The following is a 14,783-nucleotide window of genomic DNA, read 5'->3' as shown; positions in this document are numbered from 1 at the left end:
ACAAAGCCACTTACTCTCCTTCCTTGCACAGAGAGGGAGGAACTCTGAATTCCTTGTTTCATTTGCATATTCCATCCATCCGTTCCCATGGAAACCCAGCTCTTGCTTTATGACAATGAGGTCCGACTTCCTCTAAACCCCTGTGATCTGGTTGTTCTCCTCACCCCCACTGATCATATTTATTCAATTCTGATTCCCTCCCATCCCCTTGAACTCCCTCAAAAGTGCCTGCTGCTACACAACAGGAATGAACTTGGGCTCTCTGGTTCTAAACCCATCCCTTATGCAAACTGCCCCAAACTTCCGTCTGCATGCTTGCTACTCCAGACATCCATAGCCTCCTCAATTGATACTCATCTCCTAGAGGTCATGACCCCCCCTCCCCTCAAAGCCTCCTTTTGTTCTCTGGCCCCAAGCTGGGTTCTTCCCTTCCTCTCTACATTTCTCAGATCTGGAACCAACGTTAACTTTTGTTTTATTTCGGTTTTCATTTGGCGTGGACACAGTTGACTCCTAGGACTCCGGTGTCTCCTTCTTACACTGGCTTCTTGCAAACGGGGGCGAACCTTGGGCATCTGCCTTCCACTCTGTCATCTTTAGCAAAGGTCTTCTAAATGTCCCCGAAGCACTGTCCCCGCACCTGTGAAGCACTTTTCCCCCCACCCAGTTTTTCCCCTCTTCCCTGGAGCTTCTCATCCTCTGGAACACTGAAGATCCATCTCATGGTACTTTTCTGTCTCCATGGCCTGCTATTGACTGAGCCCTGTAAATATTTGGTAAATACAACGTGTTTGCATAAGGCACTGCACAGTCAATCTCCTAACAATGCTCCATGTGTCTGTGGTCTTGTGGGACTCGGATGTTAATTTCGTGGCTTCCCAGGAATTTGTGGCTGACATTCGGTGACCACCCACCTAGATTTTTGTCGCGATTTCCAACTGCTCATCTTACCAGCGCATCCTACGTGCTAATAGGCTGTGCACCCCTTTGTGTGCAGCCCTTCCTACTGGAGAGATAGCTCTTGCCCTGGTGCCTCTTGAGAGCAAGGCTGTTCTCGGACAGCTGCTTCCTCACGGAACCTGATTTCTTCAGCCTTTTGATAGAGTTCATTCTGTGGAATCAGTATCACACCCAACTCCAGGAGATACTTAGGTTCTAGTGGCTTTATTTTTAGCTTAGGTTGTTATTTTCTTGTCTAGTGTGCCAGAAACCCTTATCAAAGAACCGCACTCAGTCTTTTTTGATTTCTGCATCCCAGGGCTGACTCCTCTGAGGGTCTTGTTCCACAGGCTTGTTTTTAAAGTATGCCTCTATGCTGTCTTTTATACCACATGTGTGCATATATGCACACACTTTCAAGTTTATGTGAGATTTATTTTAAATATAATAAAAGCAAATACAGAGAATATTCATAACCTCTCTATCTATATTGACCTATTCAGAATATTTTATCTCATTGGGTTTGTTGTACATTCTCTCTCTCTCTCTCTCTCTCTCTCTCTCACACACACACACACACACACACACACACACACACACACACACTTCTTTTCCCTGGCCCATTTGAAGATAATTTGCATGCATCATGTATTTTCCCCCTTTAAATATATCAGCGTGTAGTGTTCCTGACCACAGAGATGTGTTTTTACAAAACCCGGTTCAGTGGCTACCATTCTAAATTTCCATCAGTGAGATACTGTAGCCCCCAGGCAAGTCCCAGGTTTGTTTGTCGACCCTACCACATCCTACTTCCCTCTGGTCCAGGATCAAGTGTAAGGTGATCTGTTGCACTGACTGATGGGTAGATGTGGGTAAGTAAAACCATGAGAGCCCGGGATAAAAGGGAGTATCAAATATTTATTGGGGAACACTCACAAACAACACAGTCGAGTGCCACCATGGTCCTTTGCTCTGTGGGTGCTGGGAGCTGCGATTAGATCTCCAACACCACCCAAAAGAGCAAGCGAGCCTCCTTCTCTTTTTTAAAAGCAATCACATTTGCAGTGATCAGACCACGCCCCTAAATTTGGTATCCCCAAAAGCTATTGGCTGAATGAATTCGCGCAACACAGATACCATCCGTCACATTAACCTCCTTTAACCTGCCGAATTTCCAGTCTGTCTTTGTTTTCCGTACCATGGACACTTGTAGAGAACTATCTCTAAGAGGAAAATCCCTCTATTTGCTTTGGGACTGGGTGGGCAGGATAAGTTTATGGTTCTAATTTTGTTATTGTGTTGCCTTGTTGGGATCAGGGCCATGCTATGTAGCCCTGGCTGGTTTGGTAGCCCAGGATAGCCTCCATCTCGTGGCAATCCTTCTTCCTTAGCCTCCTGTCTGCTGGGATTGCAGATGTGGACCACCACGCCCAGCTGATGAGACTGTCTGTTCTTGACTAAACTCCTGCCGAGTGGTGTATCAATCAGTGTGTCGCCTCTAGACTCGATCCAGTCCCCATCTGTCCTGGGTTGGAGGTGCTGATTGGATTCCACTGGGTCAAGCACTGCCTTGTTTTGCCATTAGACAACAAATGTGTATTTTCTTCCTTGAGACTTAGAAATCATCTGTAACCTAAGGTCAGGCAAAGCTTCTTCTCCATCCTTTCATTTGGGTTTAGCATCCATTTGCCGTGTTTTTCTGGTTGGGTTTTCACTGGGTAGCCTCAAAGGCTTTCCTAACCCTGTGATAAATCTGTCAGCAAGAAACTTTCTTCACCCCTGTATCTGTGATCTGTGTGCTGAGTCCAGCTCTCTCTCTCTCTCTCTCTCTCTCTCTCTCTCTCTCTCTCTCTCTCTCTCTCTCTCTCTTTCTCTCTCTTACACACACACACACACACACACACACACACACACACACACACTTAGGTGCCTTGCAAAGATTCCAGACTTCCATAGAACATATTCCTATTGAACATATCCCTATTGTGACCCACATGTGACAGCGACTTAGTTGTGTTATGAGGAAGGAAAAGATGTGCCCTTTGGGTGCTTTCTTGGGTTCCTTCCTGCTGTTGAGAAGTCCCCCCCTATAACGCAAAGATCTGAGGCACGTCTGTCAAATTATTGTGCGGCTAGAAACTGTGAAGTGTCCCAGTACCTAGTGTTCTGTTGCTGTGTACAGGGAAATCCTAGAGTGTCAATCATGGATGCTGATCTCCTACAGCTGAGCCTCTTTTGACACAAAACCATGTTATGGTTCAGTGTCCGTCTTTGAGACTCACACAAGAAAGGCAAAATGAGAATCTTTAGGTAGAAGTATCTTTTTTTTTCCTCAGGAATTATAGGTATGGATGCCTACAGGATCAAGTAGACGACTCTAGCAAGTGAAGGCAGTTAACACTTTGACAAGGGTGGGCTGCATGACTCTGGAGAGCACATACTTCCCTCAGAGAACTAGCAGCCCCCAGCATCTGACTTGTTGCTTTGCTGGGATACAGCTGTGGGGTTGTCAGAGCTTCCCATTTTCCAGACTTTTATGTCAAATTTGAAATCTCTCCATCTCTACACCTCATCACCTAATTCTGAAAACATTAAAATGCACATCAGAGCCATGAGCTACGCCTGTTATCTGTGCGCCTTACAACCCCATTCATCAAAGTGAGGTTAGAGGCTCAATGGGTGAACTTTGGCGACTCTTCTGGATGGTCTTGTGAGGTTTTGTTGTTGTTTTTGTCTAAAAGAGAGAAGCCTTCACCGTTTCCCTTGATGTCCCATTCAGAATACAAAACGAGTAAAGTCTATACTTTAAAAACCAAATCATCTTCTTCCCATGCACATCTGAAAGTTTATAACCCCCCTAAGCAGCAGTCCTGATCTGGCCTTGGGGTAGATGCAGTTACACACAGTATTTAGGGGTGAATTATTAGTCCCTCCCCTGAGGCCAAGCAAGACAGACGAAGTGTCCACTCTTCCTTCCAGCACATGCCCAGCCCTTGCTGAAAACCCAATCCTAAGATCATGCCAGGTTAGTCGGGACCAGGAAAAAAAAAAACAAACCTGCTCTGTGGATCGGTTTGCTTTGTTTTATTGCTTTGCTTAGCAAACACACTCCGAGAGGACACAGTGTGTCCTGCTGCAGTCAAATGCTATGCCTCACACATGCGTGCTCTCTCAATCCCCTGCTCTCCCCACGCCCGTTCTGCTAATAAAGGGTCATAAGAAATGACAGCTTCTCACATGTTACACATTTCTCAGATGGCAGGATTTCTGGGTGCCTCTGGACCCCATTCTGAATAGCTAAGCTGGACTTGAGGTTTGAAAGTCCCATACATCTTTTGACCTATAAAATCAAATAAAACCTACCGGTTCCTGTTTAGAATAGACTATCAGTTTTCCCTTGACTCTTTGCTTTCCTTCCTGAACAACCTTCTGTCTCCTCTTTCCATGTAAATAGACCCAGGCATCTAGGCCTCCTGATAGGACGTTTCCAATGCTCTCTACTTTCTAACAGGATTTTGGACGTGTACGGTGTCTCTTACCTGACCAGGGGACACTGGATTATAAATAGTATCTAAATTTCTGCCCTGGATTCTTTATATTTTATTGATTCATTTTTTTCCAAGATCAGGGTAACATTTAACCAGTTCCAGATAATTAAATTTCAAAATAGTCTGTGAGCTTGGTTAGGGGATATCCTGAATGCATTGGCATGTTTACATCTAAACTCATGTTCTTGTTTGTTTTAGCTTATTTTGCTCCTTTTAAACATATCATTAAAAGGAAATTTATTTCCTAGTTTTAGTCCCAAATCTAGTTAAGCATCCTTATAAAAATAGGAATAATTTATCTGGAAATATCCCGTCATTAATATTCAACACTGTGTGATATTCCCTTAGAAAGTATATCACTCATTCACATACCATAAGCACATTTGAACACTAGATACATACAACGAACATCTGGAATCTTTTTATTATTATTATTATTATTATTATTATTTTGTCTTTTTTTGTTTTGGTGCTGACAGTGGAAATCAGGATTTTACACTCAGCTGTGCCCTAGCCTATCTGTGCCAGGATTTTAATCTTTGATATTCCAGGGACCTGGGCAGCTCTTCCTGGTGGCAAATAGCAACCCTGCTTCAGGAAAACTGTCTTCTGGTGTCTCCTTGCCAAGGGCAAGGGAGTCCTCTTCTGTCCTGGTTTTTGCAAACTCAGCCTCCCAGAGTACAGACCTGAGGCACCGTGGCTCATGCCTGGTGTTTACTTTCATTTCCAGCCGCATCTGGAGGCCAGCATTTATGAATTTATTCCCACGCCTTGCAACAGTTTACTGAGTTTGTACATTGAGGGAAGGGAGGGAAAGACGAGGCCCTGTGACTTGTCCAGCGTGACATGGAAGGGGAGTTCCGTGGGCAGACCGTAAACCCCAGGCTTGCTTCTTAGCATCTGTGGCCTGCCTGCAGACGGCAAAGGCGTGAGCAGACCATGTTTGTCTTGGAGGTCGAGTCCAGAAAGTTCCATGGAGTGTTCTCCATATATATACAGCTAGGCATCTTTTTAACCCACCAGAGGCCAAGGAAGGGAGAAAAAGGCTGTTCAGAAGCAGAGGGCCCTGTGTCTCATGGGGGAGAGCAGGGATGGGCACCTAGCTGTGTTTACTGTTGGGGCAGTGCAGTGGGTGGGCCAATTCTTGTGACGTACTTGAGGCTTAAAAAATGGTCATAAATCTGATGTCTGTCCAACAGGGCTGGCATTTTCTTTTCCTTTAACAACCAGGTTTTGTGTGACTAAAATTTTATTTTAATTTTTTTTTTCCAATTAGAAGTCCTCACAGGTAAGGTGGGACCCTCCTCCCATTGCTTGCTCTGGAGTGTTTGGGAGAGGAAGTAGTCTTCTTTCTCCATGGAGAAAGAACTTCATAATTTCTCAAATTCTTATTGAGGGCACGATCAGCCCCTCAGCATGAATGGACACCCAAAGTTCCACATTCGAGAACTCGGCTTTGACCAGCTGGCCTTGCTTCTTATAGAAGTACCCCAGACAAGTCAGTAGCTTCCCCACTGTGGATTCCCCACTCTCCCCGGAGTACGTCAGGAACCAAGGGGGCGAGTGCAGGGGAAGGACATGCTGTTTGTGGCTGCCAGCCACGGACCCTCCACTGCAGAGAAAAGTGCCAGGATGTCCTTTGAGTGCGTGGTTTGGCTCTATGAGACCTCACGTCTGAGGTGAGCCCGCCAAAGAGACGGGCACTTTTTGTGGTGAGAGCCTGGGGCCTGGATGCAAAGCTTAGACAGAGGGAGTGTGTGCCTGGAGAAGGTGTGGCCCACCAAAGAAGAGAAAAACCCCCATCTGTGAGGAGACTGGCTGCCAGGTCTCTCCGCGCAGGGAACAGTGAGTAACTGTCGGGAAGCTTGGCTGGCTCCAGCATCCAGGTGTGCCCTGGCCAGTCAGGTGTGGCATATCGTGTCATGTAAAGAAGAAGTGTGAGGTCTCAGTGTGCACTTCTGGCTCTGTTGCAGCTCACCTCTGCCCACCTTTGCCAGAGCATCCCCATCCACTGGAAGGGCAACCCCATCCAAACGGGGATGCGACCCATGTGCCTTCCCCCTCAGCTGCGGTTCCTGCCTCCACCTCCATCGACTAGATCTTCATGTTTCATTTTCTGCCGTGTCCCAGCCAATCTTCAAGCCCTTGGATCTGAAGAAATCCTTGCTTTTCGGGGCCGTTTTTCTGGCCCTCGGCCACCCTCGACTGTTCGGTTATTTGGGTTTGGTTGTTGAAGGGTGTGAGACAAATTGGGCCAGAGAGGAGAACTGGAGCTTAACCTGGCTGGGTGGGATTTCCCTGTGGGCTGTGGGTAGGAGGCGGAGATATGTCCCCCAGCAGAGACCCCTGGATGAAACCCAGCCTCTGACAGGCCAGTACTTTTCCGTTGGTGGGTAGGGCGGGGTGGAAGTGGACTTTGCACTGGGGACCGAGCAGCCTAGGGATTTTCCAAGGTTGCCTTAGGGAAGTTACCCCAACCAGGGGTAAGGAAACAGGGAGTCTTCATTTTGTTTGTTTGTTTTTATTTTGAGACAGGTTTCTCCATGTAACAGCCCTAGCTGTCCTGGAACTAGCTCTTGTAGACCTGGTCTCGAACTCACAGAGATCCGCCTGCCTCTGCCTCCCAAGTGCTAGGATTAAAGGCGTGCGCTACCACCGCCTGGCCCATTTTATTTATTTTCGAATGGCTCTCATTGTGATAAAATGTTGAGTGACCATGCAGGAGGCCCCCGTCAGTGCCTGCCCGGAATGCACTGGGTCATGATAGGATGGGTAGCTGAGAAGGTGGCATCTCAGGACTGGGCTTCCATCCTCTAGATCAGTGGTTCTCAACCTTCCTGATGCTGCGACTCTTTCACGCAGGTCCTCATGTTATGGTGACCCTAACCATAAAATCATTTCATTGCTTCTTCATAACTGTAATTTTTCTACTGTTATGAATGGTAATGTAGCTATCTGATATGCAGGATATCTGATAGGTGAGCTAGAGGGATTGAACCCACAGGTAGAGAATCGCTGTTCTAGAACCAGTTCTGTATGCTCAGTGGTGGCTGCCAGAGGTGGGCAGGTGTCGATGGGGCTCTACGTCTCTTTCCTTGCCTGATGAAGAAAATCAGCATTCAACAGCCTTGTGTCCTCATGGGTCTCATGCTGTCTCATGTTTAGGTTAGGCTCCCCTGCCACACACTTTTCCCAGATTTTCTATGAACTACAGAGTAAGTCTTGAAGCTGGGTCCACATGATTGGTTTATACATGGAGTCCAGCCAGCAGGCAGTTCCCAGTGTTAATCTGTACATGATTAAGTTAATTGGGGTCTCTCTTTAGAGGGGTCATATTATCCCTGCAACCTTCTTCCCGCCTCCATATCTTTCATCTTTGCGGAAACTTTAGGACTCAGCGTAGGACCCTTGTGTTTGTTCAGGACCTGTGTTCCCGAGTGACACACACGTGTGTAGAGACTTGATCACAAGCAAGCCTGGGCCTCTGATACGCTGGATGTGCCCAGTCAGTGCTGAGCTGGTAGCTCTGAGAGAGAGCTGGGTGGGGGTGTACGGTTGTTGATGGCCAGTGTGTATTCTGGATTGCAGTGTCCCTGTGGACTCCTGATACTCAGCTGCTTCCACCTGGAGACAAGGCATCAGTGTGAGCATATTTAAGCCTGGTTATTGATCCTGCAATGTGCTGGTAGTCAGAACTGTGGGATTTGGGAGGCTGGTGTGTTCCTGTTGGCTGGACAGAAGGTGTGCACACTGGCCCACAGCCTGTGTATTAGTTCTTGTGACAGCAGGAATGAGACATCCCAGAGATGTTTTTCTTAGAAAGACAGTTGTCTTTACAAGTGCGGGGTTCTGATTAGGCATTGGGATAGGATGAAGCCTCAGTCCCTCCTACTGATGGCTGTGTGACTTGGTGGCCTGCTCCCCACAAGCCTGCTCATCTCAGGACTGCATCCTCTTGGTACTTTCTGCAGGAGGGCTCAGGGAGCCTGTGTATTTTGTAGCATCGCTTGAAGCTGAGAGTCTGCCTAGATGTTTGGAATTTTGGAGTATTCCCCAAAGCTTCTGGTTAAATGGTGTAGTTGCTGTGGATATCTGCTGGGAGAGCTGGGGCATTGTGGAGGAAAAAGTACAAGACCTGAAGACATTGAAGTCACATCGCTAACACCAAGGCTTGAGGACCTCCATTGTAGGCCTGCCTCTGTTTCCACGCTGGGACGGTCCTTTATGCCAAAGTTAAGCTCTCTGGATGCACAGACTGTACATTACAGGAGAAGAATCATCACCAAATCTGGTCTATGCCGTTTATGAAGACGTAAGTGTGATCACAAAGGGCATGGAGGCAGACTGGCGTTTAGCTCACCTGGGAGAGCATGACGCTGGACTCTGTCTCCAACACTGCATAAAAACAGGCACAGTGGCATATGCCTGTGATCCCAACACTGAGAAAGTGGAAGCAGAGAGAACAAAAGATCAGGGTCATGCTCGGCTGCATTGCAGGTTCGAAGCCAGCCTGGGCTACATGAGATCCTGTCTCAAAGCCAACCAACTAACCGACCAACCCCAAACAAACAAACAAACCCACAAACAAACCAAAAGGTGCAGAGGTTTTCTGTCTTTCTTTTGCTATGAATGCCTATCTCTAAATAAATGTTTAAGTAAGTATGTCTGTGTCCTGTCTGGGCAGAGATTTGGGAATATAAAATACAGCTACACTTTCTCTCATTGTCAATGACTCGTGAGCTAACATGCCCTGTGGTGTGACAATAGCCCTACGGGGGTTGATGGACTGAAAATGCATCCGAGTCAGAGTGGCTTAGCAGCCACCATTAGATCCCGGCTCTTGGAGCCCATGATATCAACAAAGCTGTCCTGCAGACTGTCCACCACATTCCTCCAGTTTCTGGTGGATTTCTGGTAGTCTTTGGCACTTCCTGGAATGGAGATTCATTGCCCCAATTTCTGGCTTAATTGTCTTATAATATTCGATCTATATATGTCTGCATTCTTCTTTCCCCTTTTATGCAGACACCAACCATACTGAATTCCAATGCCGCCTTACCTTCGTGTGACTTCATCATGACTAGTGACATCTGCAGTGACTCTTTTTCCAAATAAGGCCACATTCTCAGGAGCAGAGGGACTTCCACATATTGTTATGTGACTGGATGCAGTTCACTCCACAACAAATGATAAAATGACCAACCTCCACAACGAAAGCATAGATGGGACTCAGATTGAAGTTCTCCCAGTTAATATCCCATCAAGGCGAGGTCCTTAAGTAGAATCCTATCGTGTGTCCAAGAGGAAGTTAGTAATTTATGGGGAAGAGCAGATGCACCTTCCCAGTGCTTCCTAGACCAGTGCCTTAGCGACCAGCACACGATTTCTCCTGCATGGTTCCACATTTTTTATGTTAAAACTGCATGAGGAGGCTGGGCAGGATCATCATCTGGAGTGAGTCCAGCATTGCAGGACATACAGGATATGATGAAATCATAAAACATTAGAATCTGTGGCTTTTCCAAAGCACTGAACCTGCTGAACCTGAGAAGTGCTTTCTCTCACTCCCCAAGCCAGATGGAAGAGTCATTATGAACGTCTTGATAGCAGATAGAAATTTTTTTCCTGAGGTAACCAGGGATGAAAGAGTCTAGAGAAGAGAAGAAAATCATTCCCATGTGGTTCCATGTCACTCCATGTCATTTCTAACCACGTAGAATACTTATTTCAGGTACCACGAGGCACCCTTTTTTTAGGGGAGCGCCAATCCAATCCAACGTCCTCATTGGGTGGGTGAGAATGTAAGGTCTTCTTGAGGTCAAAGTCCCAATAATTGAGATCCCATTGTCAGGCAGTGGCAGGGCTGACTGTAGGCCAGTAGGGAGGGGACATTTGTCAAGGGACAACTGTCAGTCCTGAGGGATGCTCTTGGCTTCTAGTACCTAGAGACTAAGGATGCCACTACCACTCTCGCATGCACAGAGCATTCTCCGCAGGGTCCGACCCCAAACGGCAGCAGTGTTTGAGCTGAAAGACCTGCCCTAGGGAGAGGCTCTTAGCTCTTACTGGCGTGACTCTCCTCTAACGTAGCTATATTTAAGCCACAGCAGAGCAGCATGGTGCACCCCATAGAAGTACGGGGAGCTGTTCTCGTCTCCTGCACAGTGCTGGAGGGCAGCCTCTGGTTCTTGTCTCTTTCTCTGGATCACATAATATTGGATTTTGCCAACCGTTCAGCTTGAGTTCCTGGTTATAACACAAGCCTGTAAAAAAGAAAAAAAATCACCAAAGAAGAGTGTCATGAGAAGGGACTTCTGATTTCAGTTTAGTATTTTAAATACTTGCATGTCCACTCCTGGCTAAATAGCATCTTTCCCTTTAGGGTTTTCTAATAACCCCGTAGCCACTGCTGACTGTGGCTTCCGCTGCTAGAAGATCCACCTTTTCGGCTCTCTGCTGGCCTTCCCTCTGAAATCACAGATCTCCCACCTCACCTCATCACTACCTCCCAACTTAGTTCTCAGGTGTCTCTAGATACCCAGGGGAGACAGGAAGGATGAGGAGCCATGGTCCAGATCCAGCTGATGGAGCCGATAAAGCTGCATGAATGCAGGTGCCCATGGTGCTGCCCCTGGGCTCCCCTTGGGTGCCTCTCCCTCCCTTGTTTGGCTCCTCTCCCAGCATCCTTTACTTCTCTGTTCTGTTCCTTTCATTCTCTTTTTTGTAGCCAGTTGACCATCTGCTAGCTGGATGCCTGGTGCCTACAGTGGTATAGCTAGAAAGCTCTTCCCAACTGGATAGGCTCCACAGCCAACTTAGCCGTGAGATAAAGAGCCTGGTAACTGTCTCTTCCATACCAGTCAGTCAGTCCCCACATTGTCCCCAAGCCACATCTGCACAATGGGCATGCTATATGCTAGGTAATGTTACATGCAATACATAGACATTACACTTACGTAACCCATTATAATCCATGTCACATAGTATGAACATTGGCTGTTCTTGTCGGTGGAACCCAGAACACTGTGCCTGTTAGGAAAATGTTCTACCCCTGAGCCATGTCCTCAGTTCTTAGATTTATGAAACAGAGCCTTACTCTGCATTCTAGACTGGCTCAATTGGGCATGTGAGGGTGACAAGGTATGTGCTATCATGCCAGGCAGACTGGCTATTAATTGTTTTATTGTATGCATGATTTGGGGACATATGTGCTGCTGTGTTCCAGTGGTGGTCGCAGTGGTCAAAGGACAACTTTGTGGACTTGATTCTCTCCTTTCATCTTCATGTGAGTTCTGAGGCTAGAAGTGAGGTGGCCAGGTGTGTGTGGCAAACACCTTTCCCGCTGAGTCATCTCCCCCGCTGTCCGGTGACTGCTTGTATGTCATCATTCTTCCTGAATGTTTGACCTTGGGTATCCTGGGACCTGCCTTCTCCAAATTTCTGGAGCCTGGTTTAAGGCCTGGCCTAGAATAGGTGCTCGGTCAACACCAAAGCATCTCTGTGGTCTGGAGGTGATTTCGGATAAAGGTTTTGCATGCCCATACCTTGCTTGGTGTCATTTGAAGTTTGCTTGAAGGCTTTGTGGTTTCTTTTTCTCTCCCCTCCATCCCTCCCTTCTTGCTTCCCTGCCTTCCCTGCTTCCTGCCTCCTTTGCTCTGTCCTTCCCTCTTAGCGCTGCTGCTGAGCTTCACACCTTTGGGTAGCTGACCTACTATGGAGTTATACCCCAACCATTGTGATCAATTTATTTAAGAAAATTCCTTCCCCCAGAGAGACATGTGGCCTCTGAGAGTTGTGCTAATCGGGCTGGTGAGTGGCAGTGTGGTTGGACTATATGCAGAGTGGTAAGGGTATATACATGCAAACCTCAGGCCTCCTATGTCTGGGCCATCATCATCTCCCAGTCCCTGGGCACTGGTGAGGACTGGAGGGAGCCTGGAGCGCTCTGAGTTGAACTTTGAAGTACACCCCAACTTTTCAGCTACAGCCCAGTTCCTTCTGCATTGATGACCCATCCCATACTATCTTAAGTGTTTTACAAGGAATGATTGGAACCTCAAGACAGCTGTAAACATAGGAGATACTTTGGTGAGCATTTGTGATGGACGAGGACCAGGAAGTGTGGGGATGCTGAAGCCTTTCCCTCAGGCTTCCAGATGTCACGGGTGGGGTTCAGACTCCTAGTGCAGCCAGATGCTGATGTGTTCTTTTTTATAACGAGTCTGAGTTGAGTGCGGTGGCGTATGCCTGTGATCCCAGGCTTGGGACGCTGAAGCGGGATGGTCCTGAGTGTGAGGCCAGCCTGGACTAAATAGTTAGAACTTGTCATAACAAAACCAAGCATGAGTAAGCTTGAGAGCCACGGGAGGCTTCATCTACCTCGATCCTGACTCTTGACTCCACAAGACACTTTGGGGTCCATCGTGGAGACTCGTCAGTCGGGTACTATGTATACCTGGAGAAATGATTATGAGGTCACTTGAGTCCAGGAAACATGGTGGACTGACAGGTAGCAGAACGGCTCTGGCCTAGCATTGCATGCCTTCTCTATGCGCTCACCTAGATAGCAGCTCAGGGGCATGGGAGCTGCCTCTGTCCTCAGCCTCACCGTAGAGCCGATAAGTCGGAATTTGCCAGTCAAATCAAGACACTTGCAAAAGGAACCAGGGACCTATGCCGGCGGTTCCCCCTCCTTGATTAAAACGAAACCCATGACATCTTGAAATGACAGCCTGTCAGTCACTTGGGAAAGCTTGCAGCATGGAAAGGCAGTCACCCAGACGGCTTTATAAAAGCATGAGAATTTGCCTGGCTGAAGCTTTTAAAATTAATACTGTGAGCTAACTGAATAACGACCCATGCCTTGGAGAGCTGGGTTTGGATATCTCTGGCTGAGGCAGATGTTGATCTGGCTTGCTAGGGGACCTTGGCAGCTGTTGGGGGCCTTGGGGACCCGTAGAGTATGCTGATCAGAGAGGATAGGTTCTGTCTAAGGACGGCATGGGTTCCTGTAGCATCCCTAGAAGGGTTTCTACTGCCAAGGGTGTGTTCAAATTAAGATCACCTCGTGTTTTCGCTCACCCTATGTCGTGAACAAGCCTCTCAGGGAGTGTGTGTGTATGTGTGTGTGCGTGTTGCTTAGGGTCACACTGTTCAAATATACCTCCCTGATTTTCTGTGATCTCATTTTCCCTTAAAATATCACTGGAAAGTGTTTTTGAGTTGAATGTTTTATTTTCCATTTAAACGTGGTGAAACCCAGACACGGGGGCTCTGTGTTGGCACCAGGCTGGTGGACCTGGACCTCGGATGCCTTCTGTGGTTCATGGCCTTTAGGGAACTGGGAGCAGCCTGCAGCCACAGTGACATCACAAGCCTGCCCAGGGACTCCGGCCTCTGTACAGCTGCTGGATACGGGCACTGTCTTCCCTGGGTGTCGCTTAGGACACAAATATAGTTTGAAAGGAGAAAATGCCATGGTCTTTTAAACTTTGGTTGTTTTCGGGTTTTTATTTTTATGCTTTTATTCTTTGCACAGAATGTTGGACTCTCTCTTTACACCCAAGTCCAAGGCTGTTCAAGGGAGTTCTAATGAGGGGAGCAAAATCAGGCCACAGTTTGTGTGACTGTGGATGGAGGCAGGCAGGGAAAACCCGAGGGACACGTGGGCCACAGGAAGCAGCAAATCCGACATGACAGGAGAAAGGGCTCTGCCATTACCGAGGATGTCTACATGCTGCTCGCCTTGGGATGTGGTGGAACATTACCGGTGCGGTGCTCCCTCTGACGAACAGTCACGTGCTGGGTTACATGAAAGCCTGTCAGGGGATGTGGAAGGAAAAAATAAGCGGAGGAGAGGGCGGAAGAAAAAAGGAGTGAATTGTTAGTGGCACTGAAGACTATTTACAAAGGGCCAAGGCATAGTAAACACTCAATAAATGACATTATTATGGAAATGCTCCATACCTGAGGGTTGACAAGAGCCTATACTGTTGGGATGGCCATGGGAACATAAAAAAAGATTCGTCTTGAGAATGAGCAGAAGTCACCAGACACAGTGAGGCGATTTAACTTGACGTTAGAAGAGGGCTTCCCATCAGACGATGAGATGACTTTAGGTGATGCGTTTGGGTGTGGTGAATCTGAGATCATGGCAAGCACCTTCTCTGTGGGCAGAAGGCAACCCGAAGCTTAGGAAAGAGACTAGGAGCAGGAATTCAGGGCATCCTGAGGAAAGGGAGAAAGAAAAAGCCCCAACCTGTGATAGAGGGGATGGGGCTTCAGAGTTGGGGTCCC

General features: G+C 47.5%; 1 long non-coding RNA gene across 1 annotated transcript in view; it reads left to right on the top strand.

Annotated features, from left to right (window-relative positions):
* The window catches only part of LOC142859709 (uncharacterized), a 159,928-nt gene that overhangs the window by 112,511 nt on the left and 32,634 nt on the right, over positions 1–14,783 (top strand). The window lies entirely within an intron of this gene.

Source organism: Microtus pennsylvanicus, chromosome 11 (genome assembly GCF_037038515.1).
Source record: "Microtus pennsylvanicus isolate mMicPen1 chromosome 11, mMicPen1.hap1, whole genome shotgun sequence".
Lineage (NCBI taxonomy): Eukaryota > Metazoa > Chordata > Mammalia > Rodentia > Cricetidae > Microtus > Microtus pennsylvanicus.
This window is presented reverse-complemented; position numbering and strand designations above follow the sequence as displayed.